We start from the raw sequence: 19,271 nt of genomic DNA on the forward strand, positions 1-19,271 counted from the left end.
CAGGAAGGTACCTGGCAGGAGCAGTGCCAGGTTGGTGACGCCAGCCGGCGAGCAGGAGCTCTGCAGATCCTTTCCCTTTGAGCAGAGCCAGGACAGTTCGCAGCTCTTGAGACCTCACCTGGGTGTCTGCTCTTTGTCCCGGTCACCTTTCAGCCCAATCTTTCCTTGGCCCTTTCTGATACCTGAATGAGCAAGAGCGATGACTAACGGTGACCGGCGCTCGCACCTCTCTCGGTGAAAGCGGCCGCTGGCCGGCATGCCTCCTGTCCTGCAGCAATTCTTCTGACCCCGGTGAACTTGCCCACGACTTTCTCCAGGTGCAGAAACGCCTGAGTCTCATACTGAGCTGGGCTAAATTAGGACCTTGCAGGATCAGGCCCTGGGGTGACATCCACGTCGCGTAGCAGGTGCATGGTGCAGCACATCCCGGTCCACGAGCCGCCAAGCCAGGGGCCCAGGCAGGGCGGGTGGCAAGCCAGGACTTGGAGCCAAGGAGCCTTCCTGGGCTGTGAGGCAGCTGGAGTGATGCAGAGCTAGGCCTGAGCTTTGCAGACCTAATGGAAAATGCAGGGCAGTCCACGGGAGCCTTTCCATGAGCGTTGACGTATTTTGGGCCAAGCCTTTGATTCTGAAGCTAGCCTCAAACTTTTCCAGCTTTTTCAGGTGTTTGCAGATGGTATTTTGTTTCAGCTCCACTTCCAGCCTGATTCACTTGGATTGCAATTATCCGGAGACAGACACCTACGTTTGCACCGTGCTGTGCTCAGACTTTCATCCACTCCGGGCGGCACGCGTGGGGTGGCGTGGCCCATCACACTCAGCATCCGAAGAGGAACAACATCCACCGCTTCCCCTATCACCCCATCCATTTTTCGGTGTCCGGCGCTGAACATTTTTCAGTGAAAGAGGGAATCACAGGCGTGTTGGGACACACACTTACGCACAGACTCGTCTCTTTAGGTTATTGAGGATGCGCATTAATCGAGCGGTGCTGCTGAACAACAATGATTAAGGGCTCAGAGGAAAAGCTGAGTCACCCCAAGGGCATGCTGTTACTCCTTACCAGCGAGGGGAATTTGCCTGGCACTGATTCGCGACACGTGAACTCACACCCTCATGTGACACGATACGGTGAAGTGTTGTGCTGCCGATTGTGCTCTCTCCCTAGATCCCTGGCCTGGGCCAAAGGAAAAGGCGAAGGACGCTGAGAATCCCTCTCTGGTGCTAGGCTGGGCTCTGTGCGTGCTCAGATAAGTGTCTGAGATCCTGCTCGGTAGCCCTGATGCAATCACAAAATCCCACAGTTTCTGTATTTACCCATCTCAGGACCTCGATTTAAGGTTCTCCCAGGCGTTTGTGTCAAACCACTTTTGGAGACCTACTGCACAGCTTCTCGGTCTGAGACGGACACCAGGGCTCGGCCCTCGAGTGCTACGTGTTACCCAGCCATCAGCATCGCTCCTCGTGGTGGAGCTGAGGTTCCATCCCAGAAATCTAAATTGCAACTGCAGTTCCCATAACGTGCATGTTCCTGCTCCATCTCAGCATTGCTGAGCAGCAAACGAAGGTGGAAGAGAGGGGGCAGGGAGGCAGAATTTATGTAATTACCTGCAGGAACCTTTCTGCCTCTGCGTTGAATGGAGAAACCAGAACTCAGCCAAGGTTTCTGCAAGCTGGGCAAACATCCCGACCAGAGAAGGCTTTCTTGAAACTCCACTCTTCCAGGCGGTGCCTTTCTTGGCTGTTGCTTTGGCAGCACCCGGCCAGAATGTCTGGAGGCTGTTACAGGGCAGGACTGCTGCCTCCTCTGTTTTCTTATGAAATACACCCACAAAGCAACCTGCAGAGGCTCCAGTCTGCCAAATCAAAGGGATCGCAGTTGTCCCAGGGCTACACACTCAGCAGCATTCCAAGCAAAGCTGCATTTCTAAAACCTGGGCTGCAGAAATTAAAGGCACAGGCGGCCTTTCCTTCTCCCATCCCCACTGACTGGATCCCATGCCATCCCCCGCTTTGCTCCCCCATTCCCCAAAATCGACAGGAACTAAACAAATTAACAAGTTTTCCAGCCCGCACCAAAATCCTGGCCCCTGCAGCCACAGTTGGTATTGATTCCCCAGCGCCAAGTCCCTTGTGATTATGTTCTCCCACACAATCTGATTAAGTCTGACTCTTCTCCCTTTCCAGGCTTATTAATGTGAAGATTTTCTTCTTTTTTAAGTACCTGTCTCTTCTCCTTGAAAATTTCCAGTATTCTTTGCATGGGCAAAGGGGCATGCGCCTGTGTCTGCTCTTGTCAGCAAAGAGATTTCCAGCACGACCCTCCCCTGGGGATGCACGGGCTGGTGCGGAGCACCCACAGCACTCCTCGGCTGCAGCGCTGGGATGCCATAGCATCGCTGTTCCTGCAAAGGCTCGCAGCGAAGCCCCGCTCGCCAGCGGTGCAGGACCAGAGGGCTCACATGCCTTCTGTGAAACAGGTGGAAACCTCCTCTGAGCCGAGGAATTGGGAAAGAGGAGGGGAAATACCTTTTCATGGGATTCGGATTTCTGTACTGCAGGCTGGACTCATTGCCACTTGATTTTCTTCACGGAGTGACCGGAGTTAGGAGCACAGCTTCCGTAGACTCTCTCTAGCACCCACAGATGGAGAAGGACACCTTCAAAGGGTGGTTCATCCCACTTTTCATCCTCTCAGCTGGATGCTAGAGGAAGCCTGGGGACCAATTCTCTCTAGGCATCTCGGGGGGGGGGACAGATCTTGGCCTCCTTCTCCAGTCCTCTTGGGTTAGGATAGGTTATGGCTCTCCCAGGGCTGCCTTCTGTCCCACCACTTCTGCACCTTCTTGGTCAGGCTGGGTCATGTCTGTCCACTCCATTTTGCACAGAGCGGACACGATTCTTCATTTTCTTGCACCTCTGCAACAATAGCACTTTTCAGCCTCTTTGCCTAAGGCTAAATGACAGTTTCTGGCATGAGGACACACGAAATCTTTCCTCATATATTGTGTTTTCTTAATCCTCTTTATTGTTTTTGTTGTCTTTTTGAATTCATTTATGTAGTCTTTTAAAGTGCAGTGCCCAGAAGCGGATACAATGAGATTTAAGTAAGTGTTTCCCACTTTTGGAATTCAAAAATGCTTTTGAAATCAGTGTTTGCTGAAGAAAAATACCAGCATCATCTGGAGAAGCTTTTCCAGGTAAAAAATGTTGACTAACTCTCCAGTTTTCTGTTACTTTAATGTCTGAGCAGTTTTTCTGCAAGATTAGTGGGTCATAACCAATTCCCTCCAGGACATTTTGTTTTCTTTTTTCTTTTCTCTCTTGGCTCTTTCTCTTTCTCTCCTATTCAAGGTGGAAGAAGCTTATCTGAGAGAAAAGGAGACAACAGAGGGAAACATCGTAGAGAACGTGCCAAGCCTTGGCACCTACGTAAAAGCTGTGGATTTCAAAAGAGCAGGAAGATGAGGGTGGAAGGAAAGGACGAAAAACTGGCAAAGAAAAAGGTACCAAATAGGAAAGACCTTGTCCCACAGAGTGCACGGTGCAAGCCTGAATCCAGACAGGGCGCAGCAGAGCTGGCCACGCAGCGATTCCTCTCCCCGCCATGAGCCTCAGCTTCAAACTCCGCGTGGATGGGGAAGTTCTATAAACTGCAGTCCCCTCGGGAAGGATGATGCAGCAAAGTCAGACTGTCCTTCCCTTCAAATTGCGAGGCCCTCCAGGCTGGAGCCGGGCTGAAATCTCTCCATCTTTCTGTATGCGATGAGGCAGGAGATATCAGAATTGAGGGCACCTCTGCTGTGGGTCTCATCAGCATGCGAACAAGGAGAAACCGTATCTCCTCCTTAGCTTGTGGAAGCTAAAGCACTTTGCTTTCTTAGCCTGTTTCAGGCTCCTGGGATGAGGAAGGTCAGGCAGGAGTGAGGCAGAGCGCCTTACTGCCGAGCGCTCACAGACAGATCCATTGCTGGGCACCCAGCAAGAGGCTTTTCAGTCCGTGGAGACCTTAAAGGAGTGCCCTGTTTTTTTCAAAGCTTTCCGCTCCCATCACACTGAATTGTTATGAAAATTTTCTTCCCAGTTTGGGTGCTCTGGAGCCCTTTTCCCCTCATAAGCTCTGGCCAGACACGGCGAGAGATGTCTCCAGTGCAGTCTTTAAGACTTCACTTGCAGTTGTCTGTGATGGCTTCTGCAGAATGACTCTGGAGCCCATGAATGGTGATCTCCTCCCAGGAGATCTTTGAGTGCAGCAGATCCTACCATCAAATTGAAAAGACCTGAGCTGGCCGTCGCTGGAGTTTTAAAGCCAAGGGTTATAAATCGATAGAAAACTCAGCAATTCATGCAAAAAGAACCCGAAGGACACAAGGCGTTAGCCAGGACTGCACTGATACCTCTGCCCAGTCCTTGACCCCGAAGGGTGACAGCTTGTTTTCCAGGAGGCCCAGTGGCCATCTCTGCTGTTACACCACTCTTGTTTCTCGTGGGACTTGCAGATTCTTCAACGGTTTGATAGTTAACCAGAAAGTTTTAAAAAAAAACGAAATCCAAGAGAGAAACCTTTCAGTGCCTTCGAGCAGCCACAAGTGGCGAATATCCCGGGAGAGCTGGACTGTAATTCCTGCTAGCTTAGCATCAAAGGATGCTCCGAAACTTTACCTTCCTGGTGACGTCTCTTCTTCCCAATGAAAGATGACCCAGGTGACCTTTGATTGAATGTCTTGATAGTCCAGAAGGCAGGGACCAAGATAATTAGAGCCATAACATCTGATCACAGGAGAGAGGTGAAGGCAAGGTAGGGGCAGAACAATGCTTCTTTTCAATAGCGGGTGTGACTGCGGAGATGGTCACAGAGGGGCTGGGGAGGGGGTAGGAGTGCAGGTTTAAAAGGGGGGTTAAGTAGCTTATTTTTGAATAAAGGGTGCAGGAAGCTGGTTGTTATCTTCCTAGTGCCATTCAGACTGCAGGTGTGACTTAATCTCCCTGCTGGGGCAGATGGGTGCTCTGGGTATCAGCCGTCTTCCCCAGGGCTGCAGGACACCCCGGCGTCCCGGCTGCTGACTCTCGTGCACGTGAACGAGTTCGCCTTTCCATCAGCCGAGCTGGGGGAGTTTGATTGCTGTGTTTTACAGACGGAGAAGCTAACGCAGAAGGGGCCTCCCTGCTTGGCCCAGCCTCACTCCATTGCCCTGACACAGATGGGAATTTCAACCCAAATTTCCCATATTTCAATATTAGGCATTCAAAAACCTATAAATCCTTTCGCTCTCCCCAAAAAGACAAGATCTGTTTAAAATCTGCATTATTTGGGTGTGTTCTCAGTGTGCACAAGCCTCACCTCTAAGCTTTGGAGATGCCAGAAAGATTAATTCTCTCAACTAGTGTCTCCGGGAGCTGGGGCTTTCAGAGATGGCATGGGACTCACAGTACAATGTCAAGATGTAGGAACAATCCCCCCCTGTGCATCACTGTCCCAGCATCGATTCCTCACGGACATCCTCGTGCCCATGAAAGTTCTTCCTTAAGGCTCATTTTCCCCAATATTCCTTTTTTTACAACTCCCCCTTCACCTCAGCGTCCCCAACTCTGTTTGACATGGAGCTTTCATGGGTAGGGTCTCATTCTGCGAGCAGGAAAGCACAGTGTATTTCCAGTGCTAGATCAAGGTTATTATTAGCCATCACCTGGAACCTCACTGTCTCATTCATTCACATCCAATCTCTTTAGATCCTCGTCTTTTTTTCCTCCTCAAGACAAGGAGCATTAAGTGAAAAATGATGAAAAGCCCCAGTCGTACAGCTGAAAGCTCCTGCTTCCTCTTTGCTGCTTCTTTTTTTTTTTTCCCCATTTTTGCCGGAGCCCCAGGAAGCATCCACACAAGTGCAAAATTATTTCCATGCAGAGCTCTGCTCATGTTAAAACTCTATGGCTGCTGGTGCACAAGTCCCTACACAGCTCTCGAACAAATTGGACCAATTTGGAGTGATTAGTGAAGAATTCACATATGGTGCCCAGCCAGCACGACCAATTGCCTCCTGCAGCCCATTAAGAGCCATTTACTGTGATGGGCCCATTTGTCTTTGTTGTTAGTTCTGGCAGGGCCAGTGACAGATCTTTGGCTGGCCACTGGGCCAACCTCTCTCTGACATCATCTCAGGGGTAAGAGGGCAAGCCTGAGACACACATCGAGTCTGACACCAGCTGATGGATGTCCCAAGGAGCCGTGCCAAGCGGGGCTGCGGGGCCTTACCAAGGAACGAGAAGAGGAATTGCCATTTGGGGTTGCGCGTTGGGTACCGATGGCAGCACGCAACCATGAGGTGGGTGTGAGACCTTTGCTGGTGTTGGGTACCATGGCCGTACTGTGGTAACGGTATGACTGGGGAGATGGGGACAGACTGCTCCCCGTGTGCTATATGTGTCCTGATGCATATGGAGGCTTGGGTAGAGAGCCAAAGTTGAAGCCCATGGCCCTTGAGGGCCAATTGATGGTCAAAGCAGTCAAGCCTGTCACAGGTCCTCCATGCTTCTTGTAGCTCCAGCAAAAATGTAGAAAGAAAAGCAGCAAAGAGCAGGACCCCAGAAACGTATTTCACTATTATTAGCGTTGAACAGCGGGACCCGTTGACTGTAGGCACGTGGCTGGTGGCAAGAGAGGCTTACTGCTGCCGTAACGATTCTGGTGAAGGAAGGGGAATAGGCCACGTTGGTTAAGGTACGTTTACACCAGTGTAATGATAACCAGACTAGTGATTATATGTACATGACTACTGAGGTAGAAAATTCACACCCTTTAACTGACACAGGTGTCACAGCTCAAAACTGTCAACAGGGTTGAGAAACAAATTCAGTTCCAGGTTAAATACGAGTGCATTTTACAGGTTTTGGGTTTAGAGACCTGGAATATGTGATGCGAAGAAGGATGAGCCAGCCTGGAGAAACTGCCCGTAATTAGAGCTTTGCAAATGTCTGATATTTCCACTCTCTGGCAGTTCAAGGATTTTCTTCCTCTTTGTTTTGGGGTAACCCAAAGTGAATTTTCTGTGGGAGTAAAAGGAAAAAAAAAAATTGGTTCCAACTGAACCTTTTCTTTCAAAAACGAAGATTTTGAGGAATACCTCATTTCTATAAACAATCAAAATCAATCTTTTAATGGCACATGATTTGGGATGGGAAGAAAACTAGAAGACCTTAATATCATAAACAAAATATCTTCATTCTTTAAATTATTTTTCTGGTGAACGTAATCACCTAGAATCGCCATGAAACGCTGTGACTGATGAGAATTTACAATTATTTGTAAACATGACATATCTTTTTGCCTCCTGCCAGTGCCCAGGTCTTCTCTGAAATGGCACTTGTGAAGTCTGACCTGGTTTTAACCTTTTTATAAAGGAAAAAAACCAGACCAATACTGTCCCCCTCCCCAGCAGTCAACTTTCTCTGGCAAAGCCAAGCGGTATTTTAACACTTCGGTCCCTTTGACAATGCTAGCCCATGAGTTGTGGTGTGCTGACAGCCTCTATTGTGTCCGTCTGGGGTAATTAAGAATTTGATCCAGAGCTTTTAAACTTCTTGAACTGACAGGTACTCCCTGAATGAGACACTGCCAGCGCTCTTTGGAGGGAAGACAGGGGTGCTAAAAGGTTTCTGTCCCAGGCCACAGGGCACCAGGACACCTGGGTCCATTCTGAGCAGATTCGGAGACTGCTATTTATCCATCTCCTCGGCAATTGGGGCTATTTAAGGAATTGGGGTCAATTATAACCAGCCTTCACCTGCCTTGCTTCCACAGAGAACTGGAGCCAGATGGCAACCTGTAGGACTGGCCTCTCCCATTCCCACTGGACAGATGAACTTGGAGCTTGCAGTGTTACGAGCCACCGTTCTACGTTGACTTAAGTACAATGATGGAGGTGGAATGAGAGAAAAAGGAGATATCCATTCTGGTCCAAGCTTAATATCTCAGACAGCAATGATCTCAGTGGATGCTAGGAGCCTGGCCCCAAGCATCCCAAAATCCCCTCTCGGTTGTTTCTGCCCAAATTACAAGGCTGGTAAATTTTGGTGATTCCGGCTGGAATTTCACGACCACTTTGAGATTAAATCTGCTCTAAATCCGGACGTGTCCGGCCTGCAGCTACTCAAAAGGGTTTTTCAAATGCACAAGTGGATTTAGGGGGTTGTGTATGGGAATTAGGCTCTGAAATGCCGTTTCTGCTTTCAGTAATCTCCCTAGCAGACTTCATCAGCACCGGGTTTTCTTGCCCACCAAATTCCCTTTTCCTTATTAATGTTCTCATTAATAATACAGTTTTATATGGCATTGAAGAGTATGGTAAGAATGATCTGAGCCTGTTAGCCTCCCTGGGACATCCTGTCAGAGTGTCTTGATGGCATGGCATCAGGGAATCCTTTAGTTTTAGGAGAGCCTTACCAAAAAAAAAAAAAAGGTGGTGAGTCATGGCAGGACAAACAAATCTTACCGAGAAAGTGAAGCATCTGAATTTCTGAAGTAAAACTTTGGGTAATGCTGCTGGAGAATTACAGAAGCAGGGACCAGAGGGACCTGCAGTTTTGGTGGGGCTGGACCATGTGGAGGGGAGTTCTAAAGCATGCTCTTCTTTGGATTCAAAGCCATGAAATCGCCAGAGGAGGCAAAACTCCTGGTGACCCTCCAGCCGGTAAAAAAGCAGGGTTGGTCTAGATGTTTGCCTTCCTCTGCAACACTCTCGATGTACACATCACCCCAATAATTCCTTCCCACTGCCAGTGCCTTACCCTTTCACGTCTCCTTTCTCGTGGGGTACTTGGGTCCAACTTGTCAGATATCAGCACACCGGAGGCATCAGGTTTTTGCTAGCAGTTTCAGAACAGCCAAGATTTCACCTGTGTGTCTGATTTTCTCCTGCCCTCTTGTGTTGTCATTGTACCCTTTCCAAATATACTTAATGAAAGCAACGCTGTTTGGCACCTCGTGTCCTCTTTTTCCCTGCTGCCAAAAGTGACATAAGATGCAGTGGCCTTACCCTTAGCACAGACTCATCAGCTCTTGGATTTGCAAGCCTCTGGTATGATTCAGCAGCAGATCACACACTCACTGTGCCCTTTCAGGGCGATGTGCACTACAAACAAGCAAAATAAGTGACACTGGCCAAGTGCTCCCAGCTGAAGATCTGACCCACAATTCGATCATGGGTGTGCAGTCCAGCCTTCCCCGTGTCACTCAAACCTGGCATCTCCCAAGCAGCCGCCCTCAATTGCGCAAGAAGAAACAAAAGAGTGGAAGAGGTGAAATCAGCACCTTCCTCCTCAGGTAGTGTCCCAGTTATTGTGACATAGCCTGGACCCAGAGAGGCTGTCACTGGAATTAGATTTTGGTCAAAGGATGGGAGATGTTTTTCAACAGTTTGAAAAATGTGTCAGTTCTGAGGAAATTGTCTTTCCAGCCTCTCCATGTAAGGCAGCTTCTCCATGCCCTTGATCATCTTGGTTGTCCTTCTCTGGACCTTCTGTAACTCCATGTCTTGAGACATGGTGGCCAGAACCGCATATGGTACTCCAAACATGGGCACTTCAAGGTTTTATATAGCGGCAAAACAGCTCCCGCTGGGTTATCCTCAGTACCACCTGCCTGGTGATACCCAGTTCTGTTGGCTTTTTTGGCTGCCACTGTACATTAAGATAATGATTCCAGAGAATTGCCAATGATGACTCCAAGATGACTCTCTTCCCTGAGCTGTATCCACCAGTTCTGACTTCAGCACTGTGTAGCCATGGTTTAGATTACTTTTTCCTAGGTGTGTTAATGTTATGTACGCTTAGAGCATTTCCCTGGTTTTTGCCCGCTTATTTAGTTTTGTCAGTCCCTTCTGGAGTTCCTCACTATTGGTGCTGTGTTTGAAAAAGAGCCTAATGTCATCCTCAAACTCTCTCTAGAATGAAGCACTTTGGGCAAGAATTGATTCACCTTTTTATTCCATTCTGTTAGAAACTCTGAAGGTTTCTTGCCTTCATTCTCTTTAGGAAGACTGTTTATTGATTCATTTTTTGTTTCACTGTTTTCCATTAAATCAGAGGGGGGGGGAAAAAGGGCTTACTGTACTTTCTTGTAGCATCAGGTCTTCAACAGATACAGATTTGGGGGTGAAATTTTGTTTTGGAACGTTTCCATTTTTCTTGTCATGTCCACATTGATCTGGAATGGGGAACAGAGGCATAAAGGGAAGAGCCTGTGCTCCTTGGGCTGCTTCCCAGCAAGTGATTTAATTTATGAACACAAAGCCAGCCTTGCTCTCCTTGACAGTGTCCAGACCTCACCAGGAATCACAGGTGTAGTTAAAAAGTAATTGGATAAAACTACTCTATAGTCCCTGTGAGTCCCCTTGGCAAAGTGTTTCCTCTGAACATGAATGAGCTGAGGTCTGAAGAGCGAAGGAAAGCCAGGAGGAATAAGCATTTCTATGTCAGCTGGCAAAAGCTGGAACCAGCAGTTTCAGCTCTGATTCTCTCCATCTGTCAGGGGTTGCAGCACTGAGATGAAATTGAGATAGCAATTTGGTCCTCTGTTGGAGGGAGGGTCATCGTGTTTGGACAAGGTGGTGAAAGCCATTTATGCTGCTTTAGGCAAGACCAAGGAGAACAGAAGATTTCCCCATCTGTGATGGGGTTAGAGCAGAGGACACTGCATGGGCAGAAGGTTGCCACTAGCCAAAGCCAGCTCCTTCCAGAGAGCACGGCTTCCTGTAGCACTTCTTGAGCAGAAAATGTACGAAGGTGGTCACGTATGGTCATGAGGTTCAAGGCCGGGTTGGATGGGGCTTTGAGCAACCTGGTCTAGTGGAGGGTGTCCCTGCCCATGGCTGGGGAGTGGAACTAGATGGGCTTTAATGTCTCTTCCAAACCTGTCAACTTGCCTTAGGAACATGGAGGGTTTCTATGGTGTAGGTCAGGACTGCGCCTTATAAATGGCAGGAACTGCTTATATAAACATTGTGAATTTTCCTTTGAAGTTTGTTGTGTGAAAGATGGTGGGACTTTGGTCCAAGAGAACAGAGAGGGTTGGGAAGTTGATGCTGTCTTTAAAACCTCTTTATTCCTCCTGTGAGCACCAAGCATGAAGAAACCCACCTACAGAAACATTTGCCTCATCTAGAAAGCCTGCGGTCAGGGCCTGAAGAGCATTAATAGACCTTAATGACCCTGGGCACCCTCACCTGGGGTCTCCACCCTTTCCCTCTGCCTATAGGCTGAGGAGCTCCATTTAAGCTCAGTCCCTGGAGTTATAGCTTTCTTCTGAGTTATGTTGTAGGGGTGTGTGTCTGGGTCTGTCTCCTGGATGGCTCTGGGACCTAGGCTGGAGGTAGCTTGTCTCCTAGATGGACCTTGCAGACCTACCTTGTGGATTTGTCTGTCTCTCCTGCTGTTCCTGGCTGGATGCACTGGGTGGACCTGGGACTTGACTGATTGCTTTGCATCTTTCAGGACTGCTGATGGACTCTGCTGTGGTTGCCCTCAGCCCTTGGCTTGACCTCACTCTTGGAGCAGCCCTGCTCTTGTTCCTCACTAGCATCCCTTTCAGGATGGATGATGTGCAGTAACAAGGAGGACTAATGGCACCTGAGCTAGTGGAGTTAAGTGGCAACACAGAATTTGGCACTATAGTCGTGCACCTCTGATGGGAGTAGCTGCAAAGATCTGAGTAAGCTCAGTGGGTGAGATCTGTGTTTCTCTAGAGGTGTTTCAGCTCCTCTTGGGTGAGTCAAAGAAACAACAATTTCTGGGACTGAAGCAGTTATGAAAAAGATAGCTTAGAGAACCACATCAGAGTAGGAGTGCTTTTTCTGTTCTGACTCTGAATATCTTACAAGTTTAAATAGAAAAGACAAAAGGCAGGAAAAGGAAATATACCTTGGACTTATGCTCCTCATCTGTATAAATCAAAGCACTTTGCAAAAACTGGCAGCAGTTTCACTACATTACTTAGGGAGGAAAGTGAATCAAAATATGTTTAAGACAATGTATGGAGGATTACAAGTGATCAAATTACTGCAGTTGTTCCTATTTTGCATTTTAATGAACTGAGCTACCATGGTTCAACTGATGTTCAGTAACTCATTAAGCCACACTAGCAAGAACATGTGCCAGCATCCACCCATGCCCTGAAATGCAGTGATTTTTCACTTGGGACCCTTAATATCATCAACGAGCTTCATGTGAGCTGGGGCAGATTAATAAGCTGCCCTGAGTGTGGTCTGTGCTTGCAGCTGGGATGGACCAAGTGCTGGTGCTTGAGAGCAGGGTCTGCAAGAGCTGGGTGCTGCAGAGACCTGCTAACTCAGAGCCTCGCTGGAAGACAGCATGAACCTTGATTCTTTGGATTTATCTGGGCAAGGTGATGGTGCTCAGCCAGGCTTCTGGCAGGGGACAACCCACCTGCATGAGGGACAGGTGAGATAAAGCTTCTCTTGTGCTTTTTTGGGTGGATTTTGCTGGATAAGGGTAAGTCCAGCAGCCCCAGATCTGGGGAAATGCTGCTGGGCAGGCTGGGGCTGTGGAATGCCAGCATCCTTGCCCTTCTCTCTGGGGATAAGCAGCAGGCAGCTGTAGAATGGTACAGGTTGTCTAAAAAACCTGGCTGTGTGTGCTCAGCTGGTGTGTAGGCTGCAAACCCAGCAGCTCAGCCCTCCTTCTCTGGACTTCCCATAAAGTCAATGTTTGGCTCCGTCTGACTGAAGTGGACGCTCACTTCCCCAAGGAAACGATCTCTTCTTCCAATGGACACAGGTAAAAAGTTCCTGACCCGAAACCCAGCATGTGTGTGATGATAATCCCCACTTTGATTAGCACAGAGGAGCACTGGAACTGAGAGCTAGTGTCTGTGGATCTTGAGCTTACCCAGCCAAGTACTGCACGTGTCCGTGGCCTCAGCTGCCCCTGGTGCTGTGAGGTCCCTTGTCTCAGCCCATGGTGCTCTGTCACTTGTGGCACTTTTCCTGGCTGGCATCAGCCAGTGCCGCTGCTGGGACTTGAAGACCTCCAGGCTTTGCCAGGGAGAAGGTTTAGAGCCAACCTCATGGTTTTGATGAATGAGCAGATGAAAGGTGAGGGCAGAGACCTGGGTGAATTCCAGCAGGTGAGAAGCCCAGCTCTGTACACCTCTGGCCATTCCCAGGGCTGATGGAAACCATCTGGTACCCTTGAGACTGCCTGTGGTTGCCCCAGAGCCACCACCCACCAGTGTGGTACCTCCACATGGTAGCAGCAGCTCTTCTGATGCCCTTGCCAGCCAAACCACCCTCATAACAAGGAGGTCATGGGCCTGCACCCATGAGTCTTTCTCCTGGCTCAAGCAATGCCAACTGCTGCTCTTCCCTCTGCTGGACCCTGTCTTTGAACTTGGGCAAATGTCACCGGAGCAGCGGCTCTCGCACAGTTCTCCTTCCAGCTTCTCTTTGCAAACAGTGCCAGAAACGCTTTTGCTAAGCGAAAGCAAAGACTGATGTCATCCCGAGTCTCTGCGAGCCAGGGAACTGAGCAAAGGCCTAGAGTGCCTATATCTTAATCCAACTGTGGTTGTTCCTGCTTTCAAGCCCTTATTACCTGCCTAATTCTGTGCTAGGATATTGCTCAGACATCTAAGGAGATGCAAGCTGGCAATTTCAATGCGCTCCTAAACATCTCCAGCAAAACACCCGCCGGTGCCAAGCCCTTGGCTCCTGGCTCCTTAACCTGTTTCTACTAAGTAAGGAGATTTCCAGGGCGAGTCTGACTTGGCCCTGCAGGAGGCATCTTTTCTCCTGCCAAGGCTCAGGCTGGAGCGAGCTTCTCCCGAGCTGTCACTCAGGGAGCAGGAATGCAGGCGAGGCTGCCCTGTGGTTAGGAGGACTCCACCCCAGCGACGGAGGTAGGCGCCCAGGTACCAACACCGGAGACTTGGGGTGCATCCAGGGTTGTTGATGACAGGTTTCTTAACCCTTTGGCTTCCTTCGTTCTGGTTGTAACGATATCCAGGCGGTGCTGGTGTCTCGTATTTGCCTTGTGCTGGGGTGGTGGTTGGCATGGGAGCAGGTGACCTGGAATGGAAAGGCAGTGATACGCAGGGATCCAGTCCTCCTTCCTCTGTTTCCTGGGACTAAGAGGATGTTTTCCAGCTGGATATTTATGTCTAGGGGAAGGGATCCCTGTGCTATGTCTGCCCTGGAAGGCTGGAAAACTGTAGTGTGCTAAAGTGTGAATCTGGTTTGTTTCTTTTTGTTTAACACTTGGGGTTTGGGTTTCATCTTGATTGTTCTGCTGAGGTCTCCTTGGAAGGCTGGGAGTCAAAACAAAGATTGCTAGCTTAGGAGTACTGTAGTTTAATAGCATTAATTGCCCATAAAGCGGGCAAACCCGCTGTGTACTTTTGTCCTTGATCAGAGTCCTAGCCCAGGAGTTTTGGAAAGTGCGACCAAGTAAATATTTCCCTATCTCAGTTGTACCTTTCGTGTGATGGCAACATCCCCCTGGCCCCCAGGTACCCACAGGGCCCCAGAGGAAACCTGTGGGTGGGCAAGGCTGGGGCTGGAGCGAGCAGCCCAGCTGTGACAGCGTGGGATGGACCAGACACTGGGGATGGACCCCACTTTAATGCCAGGGTCTGAAGTGTGTTGTGACCTTGTGTGTTGTTCCTGTCTCTAAGCCTCAGCTCTCCGTCTCTAAAACAGGGATGGCTTTTGTCTGTCCTCCTCAGATGTGAAGTTCTACCCAAGGTCGTACCAGTACAAGTCCTCAGCTGGGGCCCGGAGTCTCCACTGGTGTCAATGTGCCATTGGTTTTTTTTACCTGTCATGTAGCTGCTATCTGTTTAAGTGTGTGGAAAGATGAACCTCACAAGCCTCTCCTCTCCATGAAGCAGGGCAACTGTCCTGCTCAGTTCTTCCTCCTGCAGATCCTGAGTATTTGAAGAGCTGAGTTCCAGATTTTGGCCTGTCTCCCTCGATGTTCTCCTTATTTGCTTGTTGTATGCTCGCTGCAATATTTAAATCCGTGCAGTACAGCTAAAGAGTTGTGATTGGTCTTTGAAGCCATCTTGGGTGCTCTGAGGTGGTGAAACCCTCTAGACCATGACTGTGCCAGCCCTTCCAAGGCACATTAAATACACCTAAAAGCACATCGCTGGCTGTTTAAGGGCAGGGTTACACATCTTGCTTGTTCCTTGCTTCTCCCCTGTTCCAAGTTTACAACTAACCAGGCTTGTTCTCCACTACCTGTTGATACTCCCTCCCATGCTGGGAAGGCAGCACATCAGTTTGTCTCCATGCGGGCCGTGAAGCTGTTTCTGCTTGTGTTTATGGAGCATTTTGCAGCCTGTAGCAGCAAAGTGACACAGGAAGGGGAAATGATGTTATTAAGGAATTTGTAGCCATAGGTTTTGGGGCTTGTTTCTATTGGAGCGATGCACAGTGTGTCTTAGCCTGGTACTGTATCCTAAAATGCCCTTGGCAGGGTTTTCTCTGTTCCTTGAGGCAAACCACTGGTTGAAGTGAGGGATGCCTGTATCCTGCTTATGAACACACTGACATCCCCCACCTCGTGCCTGCAAGCGGAGTTGCCCATAAGAGAGTCACTGACCTTGAAAAGAGTGTGAATAGATGGGGAATGGGCTCTCTGCTCCAGTTTGCAATCAAATGCTCAAAGCCCCGTGCCTGACCTCCATTGCCCAAGGATCAATGTCTACAAGTCAAAGCCCTCTGGAGACCAAGGGGAATTTACCTCTGCAAAATGTATAGTGGCATGAGAGCTATTGGACTCATCCAGGTGTATGCTGCCAGAGGACTGGGGGCCCAGTGCAAGCAAGAATGATTTCCTGGGGGCTGGCATGGGTGGTGGAGTCTCGGTTCAGATGTGGTAGCAGTTTTCCTGCATCTCTGTCCTTTTGGTCAATCATTGCCTTTTGAGTCGTGTCCCAAGGATGTTTCCCACCTGCTGAACCACTTTGCTCAGAATCCAATGGAAAATCTTAGAGAGTCCCCTTTTTTCAAATGCAGCTTTAATGAGCTTGTGGATGAGACTTCCTCCATCCCTAGTGTGGTCATCAAACATGTCATCAGCCCGTTTATCTGTGAGGATGTATATTGCAATGAAAAAGAATCAAACCCACCACCAGCACAAAAGACTAAATCCAGGGTGTTAAAAAAGCCTTTTGGGGAGTTCCCAGTCCATGGGAAGGTTGTTGGAGGGAATTTACTTTCTTTCATTTTGGCTTTTTGGTACTACCTCTGACACAAGCACCACCATGGAACGAAAGCTACTGAGCTGATTGTGGGTGGGAAGGGTTAATTGGGACTGAACTGGTGAAGTCAGTTTTCAGTCCGTAGATATTTAACTGCCCAAGGAAATAGCCAGTCTCACCACGCTGGCTCTGTTTGGATGGGGATTTTGGGCAGAGCTGTCCTGTTGCTGCCACCCTCATTTCCCTGGGCATGCTGGGGTGACCCTGGCTCGGGGCCGTGCGGGCCAGTTTTGGCGGGTGTGTTGTAATGCCGGTAACTCACAGCACGACCTGCTCCGTGGGCTCAGCCACAAACCCTCATCCCGGGGTGATGTCATGGAGGACATCGCAATGTCATCTCACGCCGCAACACGCTTCTGCTGACACAGCTTGACGTCACGTGGGCACCGCGATCTGTTGGGCACAGCCGTGGATGAATGCTCTGCCCTTTGCTGGAAGCGTTATGTCAGCCAGAGGCCCTGCCAATGCTACCAGGGCAGCAAAGCCTGCATTCGCACCAGCAGCACCTTTTAGCTTGTTTGGTGCTGACACACCAGTTTGAGAGCTGCCTGATGATTTGTGCTGCTGCAGTTCGGGTTTCTGTTTTATCCTCACGACCTGGAAGCTCCGTCAAGTGCTTAGTCCTGGGTTTGGCTAGAGGATGGAGCAAGGACGGCTGAGTTTGCTCAACAGGAGATCTCTGCATCGCTTGTGGCTCTGCAGGCAGGAGTTTTGCTCAGGCTGAGTGATCCCTTGTGCAGCGAGGCTAGCCTGCTGCCTTCTGGCATCACTTGCCTGGTGGTGGTCCGATCATGGACAACACCTTGGCTGATCCCAACGGTGCAGAGCTGCTGTCTATCTGCTGTTGCATGTAACAACAGAGCCAGTTACTCTATCGTTGCTTCTGGCTTACAAATCCGAGGTTTATCTCGGGGGGATCCTTGTTCTTTATTAAAGATCATGCTGAATCAAGCAGAACTGGAAGCGAGCAGATCTCCAGGGGTCACTGACTCACATCAAAGGATTCCCCAGAGAGCCCTGAATGTCTGTGTCAATAGTGATTCTTCATGGCAAAGAGCCTCTCCTGAGTTCTCAGCCAGGCTTTTCTGTTCAGTCCCTCGGCTTGGTACTGCATCCTTGTCAGCGGAGTTGGACGGGTGACTCCTCTCTCCCTGCTAGGACCTGCTGCTGGGAGCACCCCAGTGCCTACGACTCCCGCTGCACTTTGTAGGGTGTCTTTGTCCTGCTCGGATAATCACAAGGAGCTCTTTCTCCTCTCTGTGCTCTTTCATCTTGTTCCATTTCTTTATCTTGAGAACAAGTAGGCTATTCATCCCAGGGGAGGTCAGCTCTGGACCACCTACAAACCCAGCATCTGCAGGAGTGACCATGTCTCATCAGCCTTCTCCTGTCAGCAAGGGCACCATAATGTCACCTCGGGCATCCTCTCCCCTGACTCCCTTGTGCTGTGCCGAGCTGAACGTCGGCTGCAGCCTCACAAGCCCCCTGGGTTGCCAGGAAGAGTAATTAGGGCATCAGTGGTTCTACTCTTCCAGTGGGCTTTACTGGCTCTTGGGGAGTTTCTGGTACACTGGGAAGGGTTCAGCTGGTTCTTTTTTCACCTGCCTTGCCTTGTGCTGGCAGGCCCACCTCATGCACCAGCACTTTCTGCTGATATCTGAAGTTCCCCCAGGACTGGGAGCTGCTGTCTGCCTCGGTGTGCTCCTGTGCCCCAACATAGCTTCAACCACCATGCCCGGTCACTCAGCCACCGCGTTGTCCCCTGGTGCTTTCAGGATCCCAATAACTGCATTTACTTATGGCCCTTCGTTTTTGCATTTTTTTTTTCAGAAGAGGGGTGTTTGAGTATGAGGAACTTGTGCCTCCATGTGTGGGCTATGTGGATGCACCAGCCTGCTCGGAGCTAGCTTGGGGCTCATTGTGTGGTGTAGACTTGTCTTGCATCTAATTAGAGGCTCATTTCTCCCCTTCTTGCCTGTCACTCATTCCTCTCTTCCCCTTCTGCCTTCAGAAATGGTGCTCAGCACAGGCAGTCTAGTGCGAACAGGCTCTGATGGTTTTCTCCGTCATTTTAAGTCCTGTGGTGCTAAGCCTTACCTATAGGCTAAATCTGACCAGGGTTTGCGGAGAGCCAAGTGAAGCTTACCAGCTCACCGAAGAGACAGGTAGAGCCAAATGAGTGGATGTCCCTTTTGTTTTAGGAGTCTGAGAAACTCAAATGCAGGTGGACTTAGACCAGGGGTTTTGTAGCAGAACCTCAGTGGAACCTCCGTTGTCCCCGTGTTCCCTGGGAGCTGAGATAAGGTCACTCTGCCATTGCTGGATGATCCCTCCCACGTGAAGAGGGAACGCAAGTGGGCTGCAGAGTGGTCCTCAGTGCTGTGTAATGTTGCCATGTCGTCAGAATGTTTTGCAGAGAAACCTGTGTTCTGCAGGTAATTAAGATTTGGCTGTGTCTGCCTTAGACATGAGAACATGTGCTTTGTAAACCAGGAAAGGATTTTTTTTTCCTTGGGTGGTGTCATGACCTGGCATTATTTAAAAATGATTTTGTATCTGTGATTATTATTACTTGTATAACATTACAGGCAATTATCTACCAATAATTATGTTGAATAATTCCAGAAAGAGTTTATTTAACATAAACATTTAGAAAGCTAAATACTATGGATAAGATAGAGCCCAAGGGCTCAGGACTGCTGGGTTTTATTTCCAGCTTTGCCGCTGGTCTTCTGTACCATGGCACTTAACAGATGTGGCTTCTGCAAATAGCTTGACTTTAGGGGGAAGGAGTTTTGCTCTCTACCAGTTTTGCTCTCTACCATCAAATAAGCCAAAATTACACTGGCAAGATTGAAAGAAGCTTGGACAATGTTCCGCTGCCCCAATAACGCGTGTGAAACGTCCCAAAGGATCAGTTCTGGGGTGTTAGTTTCTTCTTTATAATAATCCAACTCAAAACGCAACTCAAAGTCATTTATTTCAAGATCAACTC

The 19,271-nt window shown here is 49.3% G+C and overlaps 1 long non-coding RNA gene across 1 annotated transcript in view; it reads left to right on the plus strand.

Moving 5' to 3' along the window:
- Positions 1-2,759: 2,759 nt before the first annotated feature.
- The window catches only part of LOC142605079 (uncharacterized), a 40,606-nt gene continuing 24,094 nt past the window's right edge, over positions 2,760-19,271 (plus strand). The window contains exons 1-2 of the long non-coding RNA XR_012838834.1: positions 2,760-4,798; positions 7,799-8,060. This is a non-coding gene — a long non-coding RNA (uncharacterized LOC142605079). The remainder of the gene's footprint in view (positions 4,799-7,798; positions 8,061-19,271) is intronic.

The sequence above is a fragment of the Balearica regulorum genome, chromosome 24 (genome assembly GCF_011004875.1).
Source record: "Balearica regulorum gibbericeps isolate bBalReg1 chromosome 24, bBalReg1.pri, whole genome shotgun sequence".
Lineage (NCBI taxonomy): Eukaryota > Metazoa > Chordata > Aves > Gruiformes > Gruidae > Balearica > Balearica regulorum.